This window comes from Tursiops truncatus, chromosome 8, assembly GCF_011762595.2.
Source record: "Tursiops truncatus isolate mTurTru1 chromosome 8, mTurTru1.mat.Y, whole genome shotgun sequence".
In the NCBI taxonomy this organism is placed as follows: Eukaryota; Metazoa; Chordata; class Mammalia; order Artiodactyla; family Delphinidae; genus Tursiops; species Tursiops truncatus.
In genome coordinates, this window is record NC_047041.1 from 98,683,549 (window position 1) to 98,709,363 (window position 25,815).

At 54.8% G+C, this 25,815-nt stretch overlaps 1 protein-coding gene across 4 annotated transcripts in view; it reads left to right on the forward strand.

Annotated features, from left to right (window-relative positions):
* Positions 1 to 11,820: 11,820 nt before the first annotated feature.
* Positions 11,821 to 25,815, forward strand: part of DAGLA (diacylglycerol lipase alpha) — a 62,417-nt gene continuing 48,422 nt past the window's right edge. For 2 of the 4 annotated variants that reach the window (XM_033860801.2, XM_033860802.2), the window contains exon 1: positions 11,821 to 11,959. The gene's annotated coding sequence lies outside the window, so the exon portion shown is untranslated. The remainder of the gene's footprint in view (positions 11,960 to 25,815) is intronic. The other 2 variants (XM_073809052.1, XM_073809053.1) reach the window with 2 other exon arrangements.

The following is a 25,815-nucleotide window of genomic DNA, read 5'->3' on the forward strand; positions in this document are numbered from 1 at the left end:
CTGACTGGGGCGGAGCCTCAAGGACTCTTCTGGGATGCTGGAATGTTCTAAATTTTGATATTTATGATGGTTACCCAGTTGTTTAATAAATTAACCAAGCTGCACACACTGAAGAATTGTATGTAACTTATGCCTCAATAAGAATAAAAAAGAAAAAAAAACCTACTTAGAAATGGCCAATAAGCACATGAAAAGATGCTCAACATTACAAATCAAAATCACAATGAGAGGGACTTCCCTGGAGGTGCAGTGGTTAAGAATCCGCCCGCTAATGCAGGGAACACGGTTCGAGCCCTGGTCGGAGAAGATCCCACATGCCGGGAAGATCCCACATGCTGCAGAGCAACTAAGCCCGTGCACCACAAGCACTGAGCCTGCTCTCTAGAGCCCATGAGCCACAACTACTGAGCCCGCGTGCTACAACTACTGAAGCCAGCGCGCCTAGAGTCCGTGCTCCGAAACAAGAGAAGCCACCGCAATGAGAAGCCCGCGCACCTCAACAAAGAGTAGCCCCCGCTCGCCGCAACTAGAGAAAGCCCACGGGCAGCAAAGAAGACCCAACGCAGCCACAAATAAAGAAAGAAGGAAATTTTAAAAATCACAGTGAGACACCACTTCACATCCATTAGGATGGCTATGATAAAAAATAAACAGGGAATTCCCTGGCGTGCCAGTGGTTAGGACTCCATGCTCTCACTGCCAAGGGCCCAGGTTCAATCCCTGGCTGGGGAACTAAGATCCCACAGGCCATGCCGTGTGGCCAAAAAATAAACAAAAACAAACAGAAAATAAGTGTTGGCGTGGATGTGGAGAAATCGGAACACTTGGGCATTACTGGTGGGAATGTAAACTGTGTAGCTGCTCTGGTAAACGGTGTGGTGGGTCCTCAAAACAGTAAACGCACAATTACCATATGATCCAGCAATTCCGCTTCTGGGTGTTAAAAACAAGAGAACAGGCCCCAAATAAAGTTGCTTAAACCCCATGTCACCAAACTGAGACTGAATTAGTTCTGGCTTTCCCAGAAATGGAATCTTAAACCAGTCAATCAGGAATCGCTGACCAGTATTAGTTAGGTCCTCTTCCTGATAGGCCCCTAGCAACCCCTTAAGGAAAGTAGTTTTGCAATAACCAAGCTGCTTTTTTGCCTAGTGTAATTTGCTTGTTCCCATTCCCTTCTGCCTATAAAAGTCTTTCCTTCTGTTCAGCTCCTCAGAGCTCCTTTCTATCTGCTAGATTGGATGCTGCCTGATACGAATCAATTTTTGTTCAAATTATTAAAATTTTTAATCTGCCTCAGTTTATCTTTTGACATAGGTATATACCCAACAGGATTGAAAGCAGGGGCTTGGTCAGATATTAGTACATCCATGTTCACAGCACTATTATTGTTATTATTACCAAAAGGTAGAAATAACCCAGACGCCCATTGATGGATGAAATGTAGTCTATACAGACAATGGTATATTATTTGGCCTTAGAAAGGATGGAGATTCTGTCGCATGCTATAACAGGGATGAGGCTTGAAGACATTATGACCAAGGGAAAAAAGCCAGACGCAGAAGGAAAAATATTGTGTGATGCCACTTATAGGAGGTACCTAGTGTAGTCAAATTCATCCAGACAGAAAGTAGAACAGTGGTTATAAGGGGCTGAGGAGAGAGGGAAATGGCGAGTTCTTGTTTAATGATACAGAGTTTCTGGATGGGGTGATGAAGAAGTTCCGGAAATGGTTGCACAACACTGGGAATGTACTTAATGCCACTGAAGCGTGCACGTAAAAATGGTTAATTTTAGATCATGTATATTTCACCATACACACACACACACACACACACACACACACACACACACATACACAATTTTTTAAACTGCTAAGAAAACGGTGTCTGAGAGCAAAGGCCAGTCCTGAGGTTTCCTGAGTTCATCCTGCCCACTGCAGCCCATCAGGTTCTGTCCCCTCTGATATCTGACCTCCCAAGAAGACCCATCACAAACCTGCCTCCAGTGCCTGCAGTACAAATGCTAGCTTACCCTCCTTGACGTGGCTTCAAAGGCAAGGAGAACAACAGGGTCCTACCGTAGAGCACAGGGAACTATATTCAATATCCTGTGATAAACCATAACGGCAAAGAATATGAAAAAGAATGTATATATATGAATAATTGAATCACTTTGCTGTACAGTAGAAACTAACACAACATTGTAAATCAATCATACTTCAATAAAACAAATTGTTTTTAAAAAAGGCAGGGAAGGGAATTCCCTGGATGTCCAATGGTTAGGACTCTGAGCTTCCAATGCCGGGGGCCCGGGATTCAATCTCTGGTCGGGGAACTAAGATCCCACAAGCCACTCCTTGTGGCCAAAAAAAAAAAAAAGTTAAAAAAAAAAGGCAGGGAGGTCTCTGAAAGGTGCTGCATCCCCTTAGAGCCCATTGGGAACCCATTTTCTTTCATGAAATTACCACCTTCTGACTCACAGCTCAGGATGAGGATGGATGACATCGGTTTGTCCAATCAGGGGATCAGCCTTGAGTTCCTGCTAACTGTGCTCATGTCCAGCCTAGACTGTCGCCGAGACCCCAGGGCAAAGGCTCCGGGAAAGCACCTTGGTTGAGCACCTCATGGGGTGCCCTGCGCCATACACGGCATCCTCACCACCCCCAGGCCGGGCAATGTTATTAGACTCATCTTCCTGGTTAGGAAACTGAGCCTCATTGAGGGTTTTACAGCCAGGAAAACAGGGGTGGGGGTTGTTTAGCTGGCTCCGCTTGGCTCCAAACCCTGCTTGCGGACTCTCCAGCTTGGGACTGTCCTGGGGAGAAGCAGGCTCCTTGAGCTCGGGGCCAGCTCAGTCCTTCCTCCGGGGTGAGAGGAGGGGGGAGGGGGAGGGCAAGGTCCATCCTGTGAAGCTCGTCCACATAGATTTCCCTCCACACCTTGCAAGTCTGTTTGGTAGAGGAGGCTTCAAGCTAGAGGGACTTCTGGTGTTTTCTACAGAATATATGTCTCCTCCCCCCTTTGCCTGTCTCCTCACCCACTGCGAGGGTCACCCTGACCCTTCCCAGAAGGGAAGCCTTTGAAGAGGATGGAGAGAGAGAGAGAGAGAGAGAGAGAGAGAGAGAGAGAGAGAGAGAGTGTGTGTGTGTGAGTGTGTGTGTGTGTGTGTGTGTGTCTGTAGGGGGAGAGCTTGAAAGGAGGAAGAGCTGATGACTCAGAACAGGGCTGGGAGGGGTGGGGAGGGCGGAAGTAGAGGTGGGGCACTCCTATGTTGTACTGAGTGGAAAGAGGCCTGGAACAGGAATCAAAGTCTTGAGGTTTAGTCCTAACTCAGCCTCCACCATGCTGTGCAACCTGGGGCAGGTCCCTTCCCTCTCTGTGCTTCTGTTTCCTTATCTGTACAAGGACAGGGTGAGAGTTCATAATTGCTAAGGGTTCATCCACTAGTTACACAAATATTCATTGAGCCCCTGCTCCAGCCACCAGCCAAGGTCCGGGAACACAGAATACAGACCCGTCCCCTGCCCTCCTGAAGCCGAGTCTAGTGGGGAAGACAAACATGGCGTGACGAGGAAATATAAGCAACTGCGTGCTCCGGGGGAGAAGTGTGAGGGTGCTACAGACACCCACAGCCGGCAGATCCAACCCAGACACAAGGATCGGGCTCAAAGAACAAAGAATCAGCTCAAAGAACAACCTCTTTCTGCCTGGCCTTGACCCTGGATCCCCAAGAGGTTCCCCGGGTGCTCCAGATTCCAGCAGGGGCACAAGGATCCCAGACGGGGGGCTCCCACCCCTGTTTTCCTAATGAGCCTGGGGGTAACGGGAACTGTCCTCCTCTGAAACAGGAACTCTTCAGAGTCAACCAGAAAAGGCTGAGAGGAGCTGAGAGCAGAAGGGCCTACAGCAGAGTGGTTTGCAAAGGGAAGCAGCTGAGACTGCAGGGTTTCCCGAGGCTCTTCCAGGAGACAAAGTTGGAACTATCGTGCCCTTAGCAGCCAAGAAGCGACTTCTGTTGCACAGTGGTTCTCAACCTCAGCCGCCTGCTGGAATCGCCAGAGGAGCTTTGAAAACTCCTGATGCCTGAGTCCAACCCCCAGGGATTCTGCTGTAATTGGCCCACGGTGCAGTCTGGGCAGATAATTCTAAGGTTTTTTTTTTTTCTTTGCGGTACGCGGGCCTCTCACTGTTGTGGCCTCTCCCTTTGCGGAGCACAGGCTCCGGACGCGCAGGCTCAGCGGCCATGGCTCAGGGGCCCAGCCGCTCCGCGGCATGTGGGATCTTCCTGGACCGGGGCACGAACCCATGTCCCCTGCATCGGCAGGCGGACTCTCAACCACTGCGCCACCAGGGAAGCCCTTCTAAGGTTTTAAGTTGAGAACCAGTGTCCTGGCAGGAGGCTGGGGTCTGCTCAGAGGCTGAAGACCGTGCGTCAAGGAGGTCAAAGAGGTCAGAGGGTGGCCAGCTCTGTCCAGGGGACAAACAGGCCGTATGTCCTAGAGAGCATGAGGACGCAGGTCCCCAGACAGGCCTGCTTAGTAGTGAAGCAGGGATTAACCCTCACCCCACTCCTGCAGCCCCATTGCCACATAAAATATAGGATGCCCAGTTAAATTTGAATTTCAGATGAATGACAATAATTATTTAGTATAAGTGTGTCCCATATAATACTTGGGACATACTTATACTAAAAAATTATTTGTTGTTCATCTGCAATTCTAACTGAATTGGGCATCCTGTTTTTTAATTTGCTAAATCTGTCATCCCTATCCTACCCCACCACTGAGCTAGGAGTCAAGAGCCCCGGTCTCAGGTCCCAGCTCTGATTCTAACATATTGGGGAGCCTTGGGAAACCCATTGCCTCTCTTGAAGTCTTGGTCATCTCCAGACTCATATATCACACCTCTCCTGCCTCAGGGGCCAGGCTGACTGTTTCCAAGGCAGAAAGTATGAGTCACAAGTCCCTGCAAAGGCATCGATCTGTCTGTGAAGGAATACAGGGCCTTTCTCGCTAAGAGATCAACATTTCACTCCTGAGGGTTTGGTTTGATTCACGTGAATGGTTTTCAAGAGTCTTCTTGCCCTGGGGATGCTGGTGAAATGAGACTGAAACTGAGGGCAGAATCTGGGCCTTGGTGGTCTCCAGGGTACGTGTTTCTGTGTTTCCTCCTGTCTCCTTTCTTCCTCGTCCTTCCTCTTCTCCTCACTTCCTCTGACATCATCACTGTACCCAGACGTCTCCCCCTCCCTATCAAACAGATGTTCATTCATTCAATAGGGAGGAGGTAGCTGCGGTGGGCCTACGATGTGCCAGGCTCTGGGGCTGTGTGCTAAGGACATGGGGGTGATCCAGTCCCTACCCACATGGAGCTTCTAGTCTGGGGATGGGGTCTTGGGGAGGAGATGGGGGGCAAACTCAACCACCTCAATGAATATGTCACGGCAAACCTTGACAAGTGGCCTGGAGGAAAAGAAAAGAGTGCTTGGATAGCACATCAGTAACTGGGAACCTGACCTTCTTTCCCTGAGGAAGCATCCTGGGAACTGACAGCTAACGAGTTGGGGAGGGGAGAGCCTTCCCAGCAGAGGGAGCAGCACACGTAAAGGGCACCTCTGAGGAACGTCACGGCTGGCTTGCCTGATGTGGCTGGAGGGCGGAGAGAAGAGCCGAGAGTGGCCCAGGATGGGGGTGGACACGTTGGCAGGGCCAGACATGCTGGGTGGTGGAGCTCACAAGAAGAATTTGAGTCTTTTGTCCATCCTACGACCCAGCAATTCCACTCCTAAGCGTCTACCTGTATCGGTTTCCTATTGCAGCTGTCTTAAACTGCCACAGACTTGGTAGCTTAAAACAAATCTATATCTTAGCGTTCTGAAGGTCAGAGGTCCAGAATGGGTCTCACTGGGCTAAGATCAAGGTGTCGGCCGGGCTGTGTTCCTTCCAGAGGCTCTCTGGTTCTCTCACCTAGCTTCCCTCTCCCAGTTATAAGGACGCTTGTGATTAAGCTGAGCCCACCCAGATAAACCAGGATAATCTCCCATCTCAAGGTCAACTGATTAGCAACCTTAATTCCACCTGCAGTCCGAATTCCCCTTTTTCATGTACTCGAACATATTTACAGGTTCTGGGGATTAGGACGTGGACATCACTGGGGGACCATTATTCTGCCCACCACCCAACCTAAGAGAAATAAGTGCAATGTCCGCCAAAAGACTTGTACAAGAATGTTCATAGCAGCCTTATGCACTAGAGCCCCAAGCTGGAAAAAGCCATATATCCGTCAACAGCAGAATAGACAGACAAATCATGGTGTATTTATCTAATGAAATATCACACGACAATAAAAAGAATGAACTGTTGATACACATAATAACATGGATGAATCTCACAGACGTAATGTTGTGCAAAAGAAGCCAGAAACAGAAGAGTATGTCCTCTAGGATTCCATTTGTAGGAAGTTCAGGAATAGACAAACCTACGGCATAGAAGTCAAATAGTGTTTACTTCTGGGGGGTGGCTATTGACCATTAAGGACACAAAGAACAGGAAATATTCTGTATCTTTGTCTGGGTCTGGTCACAGGTAGAAATTCATTATCTGTACACTTTACTGTATACCCACCAAAAATTGGGGTCTGTATTTTAAGAGTGATAAGAAACCAGAGCAGGGTTTTAAGCAGTGACATGATATAATCTGATGTTCATTTATAGAAGGTCACTCTACCTGTTTGGTGCAAAATCGATGAGAAGTAAGAGCAGTTAGGAGACCATGACAGTGGCCCTGAAGAGACAAGTGTGTCCTGGACTTGGGTGGTACTCGTAGAAATGGACAGAAGTGGGTAGTTGCAAAGATATTTAGGAGGAAAAATCAACTGGACATGATTTAGGACATAGTTGGGTAGATGGATGGGTGGATGGATGGATGGATGGAAAGATAGGTGGATGGATGGGTGGGTTGATGGATATGTGGATGAGTAGATGGGCGGGTAGGTGGATGGAGGAGTGAGTGGATGGGTAGGTAAGTGGGCAATGGACAGACTGGGTAGAAGAATGGGTGAGTGGGTGAATGGGTGGGTGGATGGATGGGTGGGTGAAAATGCAGGTGGGAGAATGAGTTGTTGGGTGAATGGGTGGATGGATGGATGGACACCCTCAAGAGTACCCTCTACTCTTGTTATTATTGTCCAGAAAGTGCAGATGAATCCCACTAGTCCGTAAGCAGGCAATCTTTCCCCCGAGACATCTGTGTTTACATCCCATAGCTCCCTAGTGCCCCAAGGAGAAAAACTAGTTACTACAATGCTCATTAGGGAGGAGACACTTACAAATAGGCCGGTTTAATGAGATGCAAGGATCCCCCAATCCTCTGGGCATCACAGTGAAAGTGCCGGTGATACCCAAGTGAACGGAGGATGAGGTGGGAATGGAAAAACCCCTTGGAAGCCATCAGTCCTCTTTCCCCTCCCTCTCATCACCACCACCTAGACTACCATCTCTCTCACCTCCTCCAGCATCTCCACCATTATCACTCCATCACCACAGAGATTTGTCGAGACCCTGACGGCAAACTATGCTTACTCGGGTAAAAGGTATGGGCTGCAGGCGCCCCTCTGGTGGGAGGGGACAGCTTACTTCTCGTACAGGACCTCAGCACATCCCAGTGGGGGCTGATCTTTTCATTCCTGGCTGGTCCAGCCCCTACTTCCAGGCTATTTGCCCCCATGACACATACCTGTACCTCACAGCAGCAGCAACAAGGAGGCAGGAAAGAAGCTGTATTCAGAGAGAAGGAGGATTGAAATCCTGCCATGAGATAGCCAGGACGATCCCGAGCTGGGTCCAGGTGTCCCAAACCCCAATTCATAGGCATTGTCTAGACCTCTGCAACTGGCTAACTTCTCTCCCTGTGGGAGTCTGACAGCTCAGCCTCCAGAGCTTTTCTCTCGCCTCCCCAGGCAGGCTGAGTTTGTGCTATGTGGGTAAACAACATTCCCCTTGGTTGTCAGATGCAAACATTTACCTGGTGGTGGGACTGAGTGATTCCTTGCCATCCACCCCATCATGGGTACCAGGATTCTGGGTGAGAGCCAGCACTGTACAACACTCAGAGATGGGGGACCCAGCAACTGGGAGCGGGCAATGATCTCACACTGACTACTGGGAAAGTCACGTTCACTATTTCACTCAGGGGCCTCCCTGGATTTTTGCATTTGGGAACGAGCCAGGCTAAAGTCGCCGTGCACAGAACTATGATTTCATCCATTACCCGATACCCTGCATCCAAGCTAAAATGTAGTCATTGGATCTCCTGTGGCCATAAGCAGATACTATATACTTCAAAACACTGCATGCTTTGAATTCCCCCAGCCTTAAGCCAGTATGCCACATTGGCTTTCCCTCCCTCGGGCTGTGAGGAAAGGCAGTCAGTCGCTGGGACCACGGGGCAATGCGGTCAGGGGGTTGGTACCCAGCTCAGGAATTCTGCAGTTGTCTTTCTGCAGGCAGCTCTAACCTGATGCAATCACTAGCCAAGCCATCCCATCCTGCAGCTGCTGGGAGCTGAGAGTCTGGGGCAGGGCACAGCTGTGCCAGCTGTCGGAGACAGATTACTCTACGAAGCCGGGCCTTGACTCATGTTCCAGTACAGGGGAAATGAGCAAAAGTTAGACACCGACTTCGGGGGTGCCAAAAATCATCTTGGTTTTGTCTTGCAAGACGTTCAGGTTGCAGAGCGTGGGGCAGACGGAGGAAGGGGCTGGGGAGGAGGCGAGGGGAGCAGATCTGTCTCCAGTCTACTCTGCCTGTCACACGCCCCATTACTCTAATAACAACGCTCAGCATTTAATCAGCCCCTTTGTGGAAGCAGACGATGTCACACTCATTAATTAGTTAATCCACACAGCACCCCTGGGAGGAGGAGACATGTTATTATCCCCACTGGAACCTAGAGAGATACTGAGGCCAGAGCGGGAATTTGGCACCGAGCTGAGGGAACACAGCCTGGCGGCTGGACCGGGACCAATCGGTAGCTTGTGACCCATTCTGGAACCCTCACTCTTGTCTTCCTCCCCTGCTCCACTCTGCTCACAACGCTCGTAGCTGTCTCCAAAGACACCTGGTCAAACTCTGTCAGAATGGGGCCTGAGGGCGTTCAGAGGGGAGGACGAACGAGATATTGGAGTAGAGGGGGAGCAGCCTGGTGGCTGGACCAGGTAAGGCCCCCAGTGGATGTGTGCTCTGAACCAGACATCTGTTATGGTATGTTTCCTCCAAAGGGTCTGGGAACTAGGGGTGGAGGCGGTGATGTGAGTTTCACCATTGTCAGAATGCCTGTCGTTTGCCTCCTGTTCAGGCAGTTCTGAGTTTTGATTGTCTGGTGGTCTTAGAACTGAAGGGAGGAACATTTCCACCAGGAGGCACAATAACGGTTCCACTGAATTGGACACTGGGACTGCCACCTGGCCACTGGGGGATCGTCATCTCACACACACACACACACGCACACGAGGGATATGGGTGGCGCGCAGGGTCCCTGTGCAGTACCTCCTACACCGTCACGCCCGGTGGTAAAGGCAGACGGAATTCTGCTGTGGTGTTTTACAGCCAGGATCACCGACAGCTCAGGCCCTCAAGGATGGAGACTCAGAACGGTCCACCAGGAAAATGAGATGCAGGCAGGAGGCAAGTGAACCAAAGAATAAAGAATTAGAGGAAGAAAGTCCTAAACACCTTTTAGGAGTTTGCAACCGGTTGCAAAAATAAAGACTGCAGCCGCTACCTTGATGGTTACTGGAGTCGGTTATTTCCATGTTGGTTACTGGAGTTGCTGAAGATTAAATAACTCACCCCTCCCCCTTTTCCTTTTAAACGGCAGTGATCACCATTGAAAAGCATTTTTCATACATTGCCTTTTCCTTTCCATCCATATTTATAATAGCAGTGCTTCTCCAACTGTAATGTGCATACAAACCACCGGGGAGTTTTTCAATCTGCTGAGATGTGGGGGCCTGAGATTCTGCATTTCTCACAAGCTCCTCGATGGTGCTAATGCTACCCTTTGAGCAGCGAGGATTCAAAGGACATGTTTGTGGTAGTTAAATGCACCCTTTAATTCAGTTGTTAGATGCCCAGATGGGATCACCATAAACCTTGAGGAAAAAGAGACATGGACATCACCTTGAAGACCTTGAACTTTGATCTTGATCATGACAGCAAGTCTGGAGGTGGCCGACCAGGGAATATTGGAACACAATATCGTTTGGTGAAGATGACTTTGGATGAATGGGAGGAAGATGTGTGTGTGTATGTGTGTGTGTGTGTGTGTGTGTGTGTGTGTACATGTGTGAATCTGTGTGCACTGGGCAGCTAAGGGGGTAGAATGTAGCTGCTATGATTGACCATGGCTCAAGCTGGACCAACAAGATTCTTTCTTTTGGGAATCTAGAACTTTGAACCAAGGGACATTACATTTGGCAGTTTTGATTCTGATTAATTACAATGATCTAGACAGAAGGCTCCCAAACTGCTATGTTACAGTCAGTCCTTAAAGCCTCCCTGATACCCGGCCCTTCCTGAGGCTGGGAGGGCCCAACTCTTTCTTGAATCCCCTGAGGTATCCCACCCAGTATTTGCTCTCCCCACCCCCATTCTTCTTTTTTTTTTAAATAAGCCGGAGTTTGCCTTCAAAATAACCACGGGTAATACAGAACTCCTTCCAGAAGTAGGTCCCACCTGCTTCAGCAGAGGGGAAGACTGCCCTGGACTCAGAGTCTCACCTTAACCCCAAAAGTCCGGCTAGTTTTCAGGCGGCTACTGCACCACAGGCCCTGCACACGTAGCTCTTTACACTCCCACTTACACTAAACTGCTGTGTCTCACCCTGTTTTCTTGGGATGACGACAGGGCCCAGAGAACATTTTAGAGGCACTCCCCCTGCTGAAACATGCGACTCCCCTTTTTGCCTCTGAATTCTACTCCACCTTTGAGACCCAGCTGGGTCATCTCAGCCTCCAGACCTAACTCCCTCCCCCACGGCTTGCTTAAGTGCCCCTCAGAGCGCTCCACCCGCCCTCTCTGCTGAGCTCCTACACCACAAGCACCCTGTACCGTGATGGTCTCGTACCCCCTGGACTGAACTGAAGGGCAGGGCCTGGGCTCTGCTTGCCTTTGTGCTCACTCACTCCCCGAGCTCAGCACAAGGCACTGGACAGTGCTGCTCCGGCTCAAGGCTAGCTCTCAGGGAAGGTGTGTTAAGTGAATGAATGGATGCGTGTGAAGCAGAATAGGAAGGGCAATTTTCTTTATTTTCCAGGAATTCAAAATTGACCAAGCGCCCTTTTGGATGCCAGGCACGAGGCTGGGCCCTGCAGGGGTAGAGGGTGAGGGGAGGACGCAGATGATTATGATGTGCTCTGACCACCCCGCCCCTCAAGGAGCGCTCAGCACCCCGAGGAGGTGGAACCCATCTCTCTCTTTCCTCCCCGCAAATGCATCAGTTCTCCAGTGATCCTACATGCTTTTTTGCCTCTCTCCCACGCTAAACCCGGTCACGCGGGGCCTGAAGGAGGGGGACCCAGGCGGCTCCCTTCCCCGCATGCAGCGCAGCCGGTCCTGCCCCTCCCGGCCGCCCACGAAGCTGCAGCGGCGGCTGGAGTCCTGCGCCCACCGCCCCCACGCGTGGAGCCCCGCGAAAGACTCCGCTCACTCCTGCCTCGGCGCCGCTCCCCTCCCTGGCACCAGGGGGCGCTGCCGCCCCGCGGTCGTCGCCATGGTCACCGCTGGCGGCGGAGTGGGGTTTACGTAAAGGACGCAGCGTCCCCCGGGGGGCGGAGGCGGCCTTCGCGCCGGCGCCGGCGCCCTGCGGAAGCGGCGTTAGTGAATTGGGGCCTTGGGGAGCCCAGGATGGAGGTGGCGGTCGCGGTGGCGGCGGCGGGCCGAGCCCTGCGGCTGGCTGGAGGTAAGGGGGGCCGCGGGCGCGGCGGGCCGGGCCCCGGACTCGGGCGCGGTGTGAGCGGTGCGGCAGCTGGGCAGTGTCCAGGGCGCGCGGTGTGGCAGGTGTGAGATCCGTGGAGCCCCTGGCGCCAGTGTGGAAATGGTGACACCCGTGGCACGGGCGTGGGCAGCGTGGGTCTGGCACGGGCAGCGTGGTTTTCCTGGCACGGGTGTCAGAAGACTCACCCCCACCTTGGTGCGGTGGTGGCTGCCCAGGTGTGAGGCGGGCGCAGCCCTCAGTGCAGACTGATGACGGGCACAACACTTGGACTGGTTCTGGAGTGGCGGTGGGCAGCCTGTGGGCGCATGGTGGTGCCCCTGGCAGGGGTGTGAGGAAGTGCTCTCATTACTAAGGTGTCGGATGGTTCTGGCCTTGACATGGTCTGGAGTGATGGTACCCGGGGCTTGAAGAATTTGTGTCCTCAGCATGGCAGGAGTTCCTAGCGTGACTGTAAGAAATGGCCCTGGCACAGCGTGGTGCCGGGGCAGCCTGGCCCTGCGAGGGGAGAATTCATGGCCCTCAGACCCTGGTGGATGGGAAGGGTAAATGCCCATCCTCCCACCGCGGTGATGATGAGGGGCATTGCCTCTGGCACTGCGGGCCCACCTTTAATATGTGTTGGGTGCACTGGACTGAGGAAGGCAGAAAGCTGAGAGAAGGTTGGTGTCCTTTATAATGGACGTGAAAGAGAGATGCCTGGAGAATGCTTCAACCCTGAGGACGCTGTTGGTGACCCAGATGGAGACCTGTCCTAGCATTGTCCTGGGCTCATGAATTCATCCAGCTTTGGGGAGGAGAGGAGAGGTGGACAGTTCTCAGCTCTTCTCACTCTCCCTGAACGTGCGTCCCGAGGAATGTGCAGGGCTGAGAGGTGGGCCACGTTGGTGGGCGGGGGGAGGTGTGTTGCTGCATCCATCTGTAGTTCCCGGGCCCTGCCTTTTCCTTCGCTCCTGGGTGTCTGGGAGTTGCCTCTCTTCTATGACGCTTGGAAGCCTTTGGGTCCAGAGGCTCATTTGGGTGATGTTTGAAAGACGAGTCTGCAGCCACCAGGAGTGTGCTAGGATTGCGTCTGCCCTCACCAGTCCTTTGAGAAGCTCTGGGCGAGGGTCACAGTCAGCGTCACCTGTGTTCTACTTCACAGAAGGGCAATTTACGACCCCCGGAGAAGTCTTAGGATGTGGGGGACTTTGTTAGGTCTTTGTGGCTCTCTTGGGGATAGAAGAATAAATGAGGCCGGGCCTGGAGAGGACCTTTAGGAGTCCAGAAAGACCAAGTGGAGGGTATGGGAGACTAGGGTGGGGGTGGCAGCTCACTTGCCAAAGTGGGTGCTTGGAGATGCTGCTGAGGTTCCTCAAAGCTAGAGGTTGTCCAGTGCGTACGGAGCCAGAAAACTTGAATTCCAGCCTTGCCTGTGTGACCTTGAGCAGGTGACTTTATCTCTCAGAGACACATCAGAAGGTGGTCGCAGAGGATGAAAGATGGTGCCCATGGAAACCCTTTGTGAAAGGCTGTCCAAAGGTCAGGGATTATCATCAGGTAAAGAGACCAAGGCAGGAGGCAGAGGAAATGGAGGCATGGAATGTGATTGGGGAGGAAAGCAGCCGGAAGGTCGAGGGCCTGTCATAGGGAATTAGAGGCCCTGAGCGTAAGGGCTCCTGGTGGGGAAAGTGGGATCTGTTGACACTGTGAGTCAGCTGCCGAGCAGGAACCAGGCCCCAGGGCTCCCGAGGACTGTCCGAGCGTGGCTGCAGCAACTGTAGCATCCTGCAGGAGTGGCCAGAGCAAGAGGGAGTGCTTCGCCGGGGCTTGCAGACGTGCCCGTGGCCGCGCAGGGCTGGGAGGTGTCCTTGGCTGACAGATCTGGGGTACCTGGGTGGGAGCGAGACTTGGAAGTGTGCACTTTCTCTTGAGAATTTCCTTTAGCTCTGGGTTCAGAGGATGGGGGTGGGGAGAAGCTGCATCAGAGTTTTGGGGGTTGTGGCCTGGAGAGAGCCCAGTGGGTCAGAGTCACCAGAGGGATGCAGGGCTGGGTGGTCCTGTGAGCGAGGTTGAGGCTGGTTGGCAGGAGGCTGGGGCCCATGGGGGACGCCCTCGGATACACGGGGCAAGGAGAAGGGGTGATGGGCACCCTCATAGGGGTCTCTGAGGGCAGACAGGTGTAGCAGGAATTCCCCAGGACACGGGCCCACTTCTGCCTGAAGGGCCTTCGCAGGTGGAGAAGCTGAGGGTGGCTGCCAGTTGCTTTACTTTCTGCCACTGGGGCCTAGTTCCTGATAATGGGCTGCAGAGCCTGGATTACATACCGCACGGCTAGAAGGCTTTGCACTGGAAGGCCCGATTCCGTGAACCCAGGCCCGGTTTCTCCAGCATTCCATGTGAGTGTCTGCCTTAGACAGCAACCCATTTCACGAGCTCGGTCCCGAGGCAGAAAGTTTTTGTCCTGTGTCCATGCTGCAGTGTCAAGCCACAAAGGGAGAAAGAGGACACGGCCCCCCAGGCCCCTGCCCAGGGGTTGCCGCCTGGACACTGCCTGGCGCTGCAAGCGCCTCCTCGGCTACTTGTTCCCGGGTCATCCGTGGGGCGTCCGAGGCCTGTCCCACGTGCTCCTGGGCCCCTTTGGCTGCCTCCCCAGGAGTTGCCAGCACTTGAGCTCCTGCTTGGAAAGCTCTCCTAGTGCAAGTCCATTAAGAGGAAGCCTCCGGCCTCCCTGATGTGAATATCCCGCATTCACATCCCCTCAGCTCACCCACCACACCTCCGCCTGTTTGTTCTGACTTGTGGCTCAGCCTCCTGGTTTGGGGACCCAGGAGCCACCCCTTTGCAGCCACCCCTTGCCATCTGCTTGGGATGCTGGGACCCTGCACAGCAGAGCTGGGTGGCAGGCGGGGCAGCTCGGAGCCGTTGACAGGAGGAATTGGCCTCTGTTTCCCAAAAGCAGAGCAGGGCTTTCTTCCGAGTCCTCAGGGTTTGAGGCCACAGGGAGCCCAGCCAGGTCACCACCACCCCTCGTCGTGCTGCACAGCTGCTGACTTTGAGCAGATGCCAGCGGGGGCAGGGGGCTGGTAACACAGGAGTGGCTATCGAGGGCAAGTGGCTGTCTGGAGCTGAGATTGTTTTCAACTCTGGTCCTCAGTCCTATTCCTATTTCTTTGTCCGTGTTTCTCCAAAAGTTGCTTAACTCAGCTCCTGGCAACCTTTCCTTCCTCAGCCACCTCACACATCATGGTGCCCAGCAGCTCAGCTTCAGGGGTGCCAGGGAATCGGGCATCTTTGGACAGAGGCTTCCTGGGCCACAGCTGAAGGCCCGGACCCTCCCCGCAGTCCCTCTCTCCGGGACCAGAAAGGGATCCCCCCTTAGGGTTTAATCGCCTGTTGGCCCACGTTCCATCTGAGTTCAGTTTCTCCCTGGAATAGCTTTACATTACACTCTAGTGGACCGGGTGAGTGGCGCTGGGGAAGTATCAACGAGCGTGCGGTCAGAGGACGATAAATCTTTTAGAGCCGTGGAGCCCAGGACATTGTGGGATGTGGTTACATCTCAGCGGGTAGGGCTAAAGACTGTTAATCTTGATTTTCCTTTTTCCTTTCTGCTACCGACTTTGGCTGGACTGGATCTCCCTGGGTGGACAGGACACTGGGTGTGTAGGCGAGGAGGATCCAGGAAAGCCCCTTCCCTGTGGGGTCCTCCTGGCTGCTGAGGGGTTCCAGGGAGGTGATGTGGAGGGGAGTGGTTTGGCCACAGGTGAGGGCGGTGGGCAGGAGTGCCCAAGTCCTCTGCAGGATCACGGTGGAGACGGGCAGGGGTGGGGCTGTCGTCACTGCGCGGCTGCCGGGCGATTGCACGTGTGCAAAGCCGCGTGTGCCCGTAAGCAAGCGTTTCTGTGGGAAGTGAGGGCTGAGGGGGTGTGGAGCGCCTGGTGGCGGGGGAGCTTGTGGGCTCCCGTGTCTGGCTGGCCTGGTGTCAGTGGGTGTGTGCAGTGGGGTGTTGCTGGGGCCCACGAAGCAGGAGAGAACTGTGGGAGTCAGGGGGAGGTCTCCTTCCAGCTCCAGGAGGGTGAGTTTAACGTCTCCATGTGATTCTTACGAGAGCAACCTTTCTGCTTTCTCAGTATTCCTTAGAAGGACGCCCAGGCTGGGGGTGTGGCTCTGTGACGCCCATATGTACTCACACACGCCTGCTTCCACCTCCTCCCCAAGCCCACTGGGAAGTCAGCCGGAGACAGTCCGCCCGGGTGTCAGAAGAGAGCACTGTAGCCCAGAGGCCTTACGACTTGGGACTCTGAAGTCAGACTCGAGTTTGAATCCTGCTATCTCTTTACACCTCAGTTTCCCCATCTGTAAGATGGGGACAGTAAAACCTCCCCCAGGGGTGGTTGTAAGAATCCCATGCCTGACGAGTGGAGAGATCATGATGGAGGCAAGCACGTTCGGTTTATGTTTTTGCTCCTGCAGGCAGGATCTTTTCCACAGAAAAGCAGTTACATCATCATCTGCATACATTAGCAGCAGGGGAGATATCATAGGTCATGTCCCTTTTCTCGATAAAGAGAAATTAGCTCCACCCTACCCTTGGCATGGATGGAACCTGGCCTATCTGTTAATAGAATCACATGCAAGATAATGTGTTGGCCCCTGGGAAATGGTTCCACTCCGACTGAGTCGATAGTTATTTCTTGAGCACCCACCGAGGGTTGGGGTCAGTGAGGGCCATGAAGATGAAGTGGACACACTAGCGCCTCTACGGTATAGATTCGGGCGTTCACAATCTATTGAGAAGATATGAGATGGACGCAGAGGTCTACGCTGTAAAGTCAAGAGGGGGGTGCTACCGGCGGTCAAAGGAGATCAGGGGAGACTTAAGTGGTGGTGACCTTTAACCTGGGCCAGCCAGGTGATTGTAGAGGAAACGGCAGCAACGGGGGATATGGCTGGGAAAGCGAGGGGCTGACCGTTTGTGGTCTGGCTTGACTATGGGCGCCGGAAACGGAAGTGAGGAAAGGTTGAAATCGTGAGCTGGGGCCAGCTGGGTCCCCAAGAGCCACGACAGCGAGGCTGAAGGTTTGGCCCGTGAACGTGGGCAGTCACTGAAGTGTTCTGAGCGAGAGCCTGGCAGCCGGTGCCGGCGGGACCCGGGGGCAGGAGTGGGGAGGCCAGCTGGCGTCTCGGGCGGGTGCCGGGTTTGGAGGGCTTGAACTGGGGCAGGGGCCGCCCTGGGGAGGGCGGGGAGAGGCCACCCTTACTGATTTGCGGAGGGGAGGTGGGGGCCCCAAGGTCTGTCACCTTGGTCAGTAGAGGCGGGGCCTGGAACAGGGCCTCTTCCCTGCCTCTGATGCAGCTCCCACACTTGACTTTCAGCTGCTTTGACTCCGGTGGGTTCCAGGCCCAGAGTGGGAGTGGGAGGCTGTTGGGGATCCCCTGAAGGAGGCTGTTCTCGTCCCTGAGGACCCACTGAGGGGGTTCCAGTATTCTTAGCACTTATTTCCAGGCGTTTGGTCATTTTCTCACCAAATTACCCCTTGAAATTTCTCCTGCCTGAGTTCAGCCCAGGAGGTTACTATTCTAGGAAGTTTCATCAAAATCCCTCTGGGCATTTGAGAGCTCTCTGAGCCTGGGGGGTGGCGGGGGGGAGGGGAGAGAGGGTGGGGAGGGGGAGGGGTGGGGGAGGGGAGAGGGTGGGGAGGGGAGAGGGGTGGGGAGGGGAGAGAGGGTGGGGAGGGGGAGGGGTGGGGGAGGGGAGAGGGTGGGGAGGGGAGCGGAGAGACCGGGGCTTATCTTCACCTGTGTTTTGGGAGCTGCTCCTGAGAACCAGTTCCTCCACCTGGAGATGCTCCTGGCCACAGAGCCTGCAGGCCGGGGCCAGAGAGGGTGGGCTGTGCCGTGTAACGTGAGGCAGGATGCCGCCTCTAATTGATCTTGTCCTCGCGTCTCCTGGAGCCATTTAATTAATTTATGATTGATGTTCCTGGACTTACTTGAGGTTAATTTATTATTGATGTCTCTTCATTATAGACAGTCTACCCTGCACCTCCCAACACATGGCTGCCCCTGCTGGGCAGGCCTCACGGTGGGGTGAGCTTGGGTGGGGCTGCTCCTCTGGCCCCCACCCCCACCCCCACCCCAGGGACAGCGCCCTGTACTTGGCTTTTGCCAAACCCTCTCAGGTTTGGGGGTCGGGAGGCCTCAGGGCATCTGTCTCCAGGAGCCTTTGCCCAGCCACAAAATAACAGTAATGATAGCAGTCGTTTCCATTTTGTGAATTCGGGGAACTCAGCCTGCCACAACATACACTATAGACGAGATCTCATTTACTCCTTGTAATAGGTATCCCTCTACTCCCCCCATCCTTCTACCCCTGTCTTACAGGAGGCTCAGACAGGGTGAGTTACCTGCCCAAGGACACACAGCAAGTAGGTGGGAAGCCAGAGTTTGAAACCAGGACCCCTCCCTCTGCTCTGTGAGCCCTGCCTCTCCTTCAGGCCCACACAGCCCCTCCCTCCCGTGACGCCTTTCTTCCAGCCCCACTGCACCCCGGGACTGTCCTACCTGACGTGATCAGGGGGCAGAGCGCCGGCGCCCCTCTGAGCGTGTGTTGTTAAATGTTCGTGGCTTGTTCCCCTCGCTAATCCATGTCCTCATTGAAGGCTAACAGTGATGGCAAATAGCACTTACTGAGCGCACACGCCAGGCGCCATGCTAAGCACTTTACATGCGTTCGCTCATTTAATCCCCGTGACCACGCGAGAGGCAGGTGGTATTAACCCATTTCATAGGTGAGGTTTAGAGATGTGCTCTAGGCACTCAGCTAGTAGAGGGCAGGGCCTGCTGGACTCCAGCGGCCTTGAGATGCAGGGTGCTGGTCTCGTTCTTCCTGTAATTCTCACCTCTCTCCATCTGCTCCGGCCTGTGTATCAGATATCTGTATATTTATCCAACGCCTCAAACCTTCTGCCTGTTTGGCCTGATGTGTCGGGCGCCATCCTTTGCCATGCGGACCAGGAGTATCTACTCCTGGGATCCCAGGATGGGTGATTTTAGGGAGACAGCAAGGCAAGTGGAGGGTGCTGGGCCTGGATTCTGCCCCTGGCTCTGCTGGGCAACTTCAGATGAGTCACTCAGCCTTTCTGAGCCTCGGTCGCCCCGTTTGTATAAGAGCAACAATGATACTCTCTTCTCCTTCATGGGCTGTCCCCATGCTCAGAGGTGATGCTGGATGGGAAAGACACTGTACTGATCAAGGGTTAGAATTGCTTGTGTGTGAGATTCAGAGCTTCAGGAGCTGGCGTGAAGGCCAGGAGCGCTTAAGCCGGGGCATAGTCCCGGGCCGGGGCATCTGCATCCACCCTCTGAGTTGCCCGGATAGGCTAGCGAATTCCATGGTTTGCCAGCTGGAAGGCCTTGCTCAAGGACCCTGTTGGGCCAAGAGCTGGGCAGGAGGTCCCTAGAGTGGGGGCCAGACCGCAGTCTGGTGTCCCGGTTGGCTGACCAGTGCCTGGGCCCTTGGAGGCCGCCCCACCTGCGCTGGGGCCTTGGGTTGTGTGGAAGTGCGTGGGGCCCACCTGGGGTTCTGGGCCTCACCACCCCTCTGGTCTCCCACACGCCTGGGCAGCCTGACCAGGTCGCTTCAGGCAGGGTTTGTTGAGGAAGGAGGATAGTTCACCACGCAGCCGCCGGGACCTCTCCTCACCCCTCAAAATATGCGGAAAGCCTGGTGAAGAGGTGAGCCTGCGTCTGTTCCGGAAAGCGGTGAGACTGTCAGCCTCTCGATGGCAGGCTTCCCAGGGCGTTGGCTAGAAACCCTCTGCTTTCTCGTCAGCTTTACTCCGAGCACGTTTCAGCGCCGAGCTGGGCATGGGGAGCGCAGCGTGTGCTTTTAGGGCTCCCCCGGGCCCCGGAGAGGAGGGCAGAGGCCTCAGACTGTGGGTAGGGGCGAGGCCTGCCTGGCATGACTGTTGGAAATCTGTGGCCGGGCTGCAGTGAGGTGACAGCTGGTTTCACTTCCCAAGTTTCCACCCTCTGCAGGCGGGGATTACATCAGGCTCCACTTCATCCACGCTCCTGCACTGCCCTGGGACAGCTGCCCTGCTGCAGCTTCAGGCCGGCTGCAGGACCTCCCGGCAGCCCTGGGCCCAGCAGCCGAGGACACTGTCCTGGCCTTTGCAGTCTCGCTGGATGCGCTACCTCCCAGGTGGCACTGCCCACCTGGCCCGCTCGGGACTGCCGAGTCTCCAAGACGATGCTGCCCTTTCGTTCCTCCCATCACCCACCTCTGATTCATTTTCTTTCTCTTTAAGTTCAGTGTAACATAGGCCTGCAAACATGGACTTTAGCATAAAGCTCTATTCGAGGCCACTACTACTTGGGCAAGTCACTTAACCTCTCAGAGCCTCGGTTTCCTCCTCATCTCTAAAATGGGGGATCTAGTGGGATGTGGCACGCCGGGCAGCCGTCGGGATCAAATGAGACGCTACCTCTTTGGCAGTTCCACCCAATGCCAAGAGCACTGTCAGTGTTACCTGCTGTCCACTCTTCTGTCCCCGCAGGCAGTGCTAAACTGAGAGGACCCTCCCTTTCCTGAGGCTGCGCCCTGCAGCCAGGCAACCCTTGCACCACCCCTAGCACTTCTCAGAGCTGGCAGGGTCTCTCTGTCCCTCTGGCACTGACCCTGTTCCCGCCCCAGCACTCTCTGAGGCTGCCCGTCCTTCTTTGGTCCCTCTCCTAGTTTGGTTTCCTTCCTTTGGCGCCTCTTCCATCCGGCTGCCTTTTTTTTTTGGTCCACCTTTTCCTCCCCTGAGGCCTTTGGGGGAAGCCAGGTCTTTCCTTAGACACTCTCTGACCCCCCCCGCCCGTGCCAAGTGGCAGCCCCCAGCCCCTCCCGCTCCCCTCAGCTGTGGGTGAGCTTGTGCGTCCCGAGCATGGCAGTCATGACTTGGCCTCACAGCCAAGAACACCGGCAGCCTTGACAAGTCCAGAGTCCCGTCCGGTCCGTTCCAGCCCTGGGAGCTGGTCGGTTGGGGCAGTGACTGGAGAAGGAGGCCAGCCTGCAGGGCCGCAAAGCCCCACCTGAGGCTGGAGGTTCCCGTGACAGCAAACCCTCCCTGTCCTCCTCGGTTCCAGAGACGTGTGGAAGGAGAAGGCCAGAGTCAACCCCAGTGTCCCGGAGCCAGAAAAACCAGCCGCATCTGGAGTCTCTTTCCTCCTGGGAAGCCAAGGAATTTTTCTCAAGAGGTGGTTTCAGCCTCATACCTTTGAGAGAACTTGGTCTTCCGCCGACACCGTCCCTGGGACTGGGGCCAGATTGCGGAGCAGGGAATAGTCCTGCCACTTGTAAACTCCCGTCCACCCGTTCTCAGGGACACTTGTCCAGCAGCTACTGCACGCTTAACTCTGCCTGGAGCTGGGAATAAGAAAAGTTACCACCGCTTCCTCAGAGAGTTCCCAGGTCAAGGACTGACACATAAACAGACAAATGGGACAACAGCAACAATAGCAAAGCGAGTCCTCTCTGCCAGGCACCTTCCTAAGTGCTCTATGTGCCGTAACTCATTTAATGCGAAGGATAGCGACCGCTCTCGTGCGGTGGGCGCTCACCGTGCTCCATGCTGGGGCACTGCCCTGGGAGGGAGGCACGTGTGTTTGACCGCTGAGGGACAGGTTGAGGATCTCAGCTTCCCTGGAGAACTGAAGGGACCTGCTAGAGGCCGTGTACCTGCAGCTGGCCGGCTGGGCCTCGGACCCCCGTTTGTCTGGCCCCTGCTCTCAGGGTGTTCCTTCTTGCTCCCCCATCTCGCATCAGGTTCGGGGACCCCGTGAACCACAGGAAGGACAGACAGGTTCCTACAAGAGGAAGGCCCCCTATGGCCACCCTGTTGCTGAGAAGACAAGCCTGCCCACTCCTTCGCCATTGCCCGTGTGTGGGCCCGTCTGTGGCTCAGACCCTGCACCTCGCCGCCCTGGCAGGCCCTGGCAGGCAGCGCAGGAGGCTTCCTCTCACCCCCATGCCCCCTGCCAGCGGTGCTGAGCTGCTGGAGATTGTCCTCCTTGCCGCACTCTACCGTGCAGTTTAATAAACGGCTAACAGAGGGCCCCCGTGCTCTGGGGCCGCCTTCTCCATTTCTTGGGCCCTTCAGAGAGCCTGACCCCCACCCCCACCCCAGGTGAACCCCATTCAGCAGGCTTCCGGCGGCGGTAACTAAGCCGGGCGCCCAGCCCACCACCTGCTCAGTACTTTAACCTTGATGGTGTAACGAGCGCCCATCATAAAGCAGCTGGAGCAGTGCATCCTGGGACGTATAAATTATAGGAGCCCTCTGGAGTTGTACTTGGAAACGGCGCAAGTGGAAGGTTGAAAGGGGCCGGCCTCGCTGGGCTGAGCACGGCTATTCTCTGCCGCCTTTCAAAAGGCCCACGGAGCTGAGTCTGGCTGCGAAGAAAGAATGTCCTCAGACCAAACTGAACTCCTGGTTGCTCCGCCCCGGTTCCCACTTCCTGCCCCCGGCTGTGTCCGCAGAGCCTTCGGGCTTAGGAGGCGGAAGCCCTACCCCGGCCTCGGCCGCAGAGCGAGTGGGCCAGGAGGGAAGAACACAGGCCTAGACGCAGCAGACAGGGAGGCCCGCGCCCCCGCCCCGGCCCGCCGTTTCCCGGGGAGCGGTTGGTCTGACTCCCCCCGCCCCCCCACCCCCGCCGTCTCCGAGGTCTCATCTGTAAAGTGCAGAGTCGGAGGCAACCTCTCACAGTGGTTGTGGGGCTTGAACAGGAACCCGCAGGGGGTGTCGTGATTTGGGGTGAGGGGCTCTGGAGCTGGACCGTACCGCTTCTAGTTGCAGCTCCTGCGGGCGGCACTTGTGAGACCTTAACCAAGTCAGTTAACCTCGCAGCTGCAGAATCTCAGCTGGAAAATCAGGGGAATAATTGACCTGCGTCTGAGGAGTGTTAGGATGGGGTTAAGGTCTCAGCAAAGTGCTGCTTTAGGGACTCCCCCGGCGGTCCAGTGGTTAGGACTCTGAGCCTCCACTTCAGGGGGCATGGGTTCGATCCCTGGTCAGGGAACTAAGATCCTGCAAGCCTCGAGGCGCTGCCAAAAAAAATTTTAAAAAAGTGCTGTTTTAATGGGCACACAGATCCCGAGCTTGCCAATGCAGCTTCCCGTGGAGGCTGGATGGGACCCCAGATCTGCTCCTCAGGACGTGGCTCGCAGAGCACACCTTGAGCAGCCAGGGCACAGCGTTCGACCCCTAGGAAGTGCTTGCTACGTGCCAGCTGTGATCGCCCCTCCAGGCACAGTGCCCGTCGCCGGCACCCACCCGGGGCACCCACACAGGCTTAGCTGAGCGCTCCTGAGTGTGGCCCATGAGCCAGCCGCAGCCCCTGGAAACAGGTTAGGAAAGCAGAATCTCAGGGCGCCCCTCCCTCCCTGCACTGAATCCGCATCTCTGGAGTGGGGCCCAGGACTCTGCAGTTTAACCAGCTCCGAGGTGCTGCCTCTGCTTGCTCAGGTACGAGGAGCATTGGTGGGCTTCATCCTCGAGAGCAGGGCTTCTCTGAGTGCAGGGAGGTTCAGAATCTCCTGGGGTTGGCCGTGACGGGGCTTGCTCAACCACAGGCTCCTGGGCCCTACCTTGGACCAACAGCTTCAGAATGTCTGGTAGGGCCTGGAAACCTGCATTTCCCATCTCCTCCCTGCCGGTTCAAGTTTGAGAGTCACTGGAAATCACTGACTGTCTGAGAGCTGTGGAGAAGGGCAGGACCCCCATCCCTACCCCTCTCCCCACGATCTGCACAAGACCCCGCCTCTGCTGGGGGAGAATGAACCCTAGAGAGAGCCAGGAGCCCCGGGCTCCAGCACCACCCCATGGGGGCCTGGAGCCACTCATCCTGGGGCCCAGCTGTGGGGCTTTTCTCACAGGGAGAAGAGGGAAACAGCCTAAGGGTCACCAGTAGGGAACTGGTTGAATAAACTCACATACTCCATGGGCATGGACTGCTCCACAATAATGAGGGAAGGTAGGGCTGGAAAAATGTTAAATGAGGAGAAATGTTCACCTTCTCTAGCTCAGTGAAAAAAAGCAGTAGGTACGGAATGATCCCATATTTGAACAGGGGAAAAAAAGCTAGACAGATGTTAATAGTTAATAATTTTCCTAGAGGGATCATGGATGATTTCTATTTTCTTTCCCTTTCTCTTTCTCTTTTTTTGGTTTCTGTTTTCTGTGGAGAACATGTACTTTGTGATAAGAAGGAAAAAGTAGGCATAGATAAGCATGTCTGGTCCAGGGTCCTCAGGACACAGGTGCCAGTGGCAGCCCCAGACTCCCAGGACAGTGTTTCTCTTGCTCGACTTACCCGCGCTGGGGTATCCTTCACCTTGGTCCCTCCTTTCCAGGCTGTGCCCAGTGTTCCACAGTCCTTCCTGCTGTTTCTCCCACTTTTTCACTTCCTCTCTGCTTTGAGTCTTCCCTGGTGATGGCGGGGCACGTCCTCCTCTTTACACAAGAGGAACGAGTGGGCAGGGGAGAGCCGAGGGATGGGAGGCTCCCCCCGGCTTGCAAGCCTCTGGGGCAGAGTTCAGTTTTCATCAGGGCATCGCCTAGGAGCCTAAGCCTAAGTTCCAGAATCTAGGCACATAGAATGTGCTTGAGAAGTAATGGTTGAAGGAATGACGCTTGGAATGCAGCCAACAAGAGGACAAGGACCCATAGCTGTGTGACCTTGGGCACATCAGCGCACCTCTCTGGGCTTAAGAGTCTTCATCGCTAAGAGTCAGGGAGTCTTGAACTCTGAGTTCCCCGGGCCCTTCCAGCTCTCCTCTCTGGTGAGTCACATGCCTTCCCACTCCTGCTCCTTTGCCTGATTTTCTAAGCAATTTGTGTTGTCCAGGAAGACCCCACCTGTCCGTTCCAGCTGCCCAGTAAGAGTGTGTGCAAAAGCAGCTGCTCAGGGCGGGGCCCTCAAGGCAAGAGACAAAGGGAGGAGCAGGAAGAAGGGAGACCCATGGTGCTGAGAAAGCCACCAATAGTAGAGGGCTTGAGGGCATCTGAGCGTTCCTGGATCTGATATAGTGGCCTCCCGTGCGTCATTTTTCATCTTCTCCTGACCGAAGCTGCCTTTATCCCAGTGCCTCTTGCCTGGCTTTGCAGCTGAGACCCAGTTTCCATCAGGCCCCAGCAGCCCCGAGTGTGGCCCTTTGAGCTGCTGTTTTCCAATGAGTGGCTCAGTGGAGAGAAGGGGTGGGAGAAATCCATTCAAGCCATTTGTTTTAAAGACATTTCAGTAAACTCATGGGATTTGTGGTTACATCTTTTCAATGTTCTTTCAAAGAAATGGGTGGGTTTCTGGGTCTCTCCAACCACCAACTCCCCTGCCTGGCAGCAACCTAGAGGCAGGAGTTGGGAGCTAACGGCGGTGCTCAGCACAGAGCGCTTCCAGGGCAGAGGAGATGGAGACAGGCTCTGTGCTGGCTGGGGCCCAGCCCCTGCACAAGGTGCATTGGCCCCCGGGGTTTCTGGGAGGCTTCTGTGTGCGGGGGGGCAGGGGGAGGTGGCGGAAAGAGTGAGCCTGGTTTCGCCCCTCTTTCTGCCTGGTGGTGAACTCCTGCTCAGCTGTGAGCACCCTCCTGGAAGCCTTCTCTGTCTGCCTTGGGCTAAGCAGCTGGCCTTGCTGTGGGGTCCCTGGCATCAGAGCCTTGTACTCACTGACCTGTGTGTGGATTTCCTCCTCATTCTGCAGTGAGTGCCTCAAGGTTGGGGCTTGTCATCTTCGCGTTCATAGCCCCAGAGGCTCCTTCTTTTTTTTTTAATTTTATTTTTGGCTGCATTGGGTCTTCG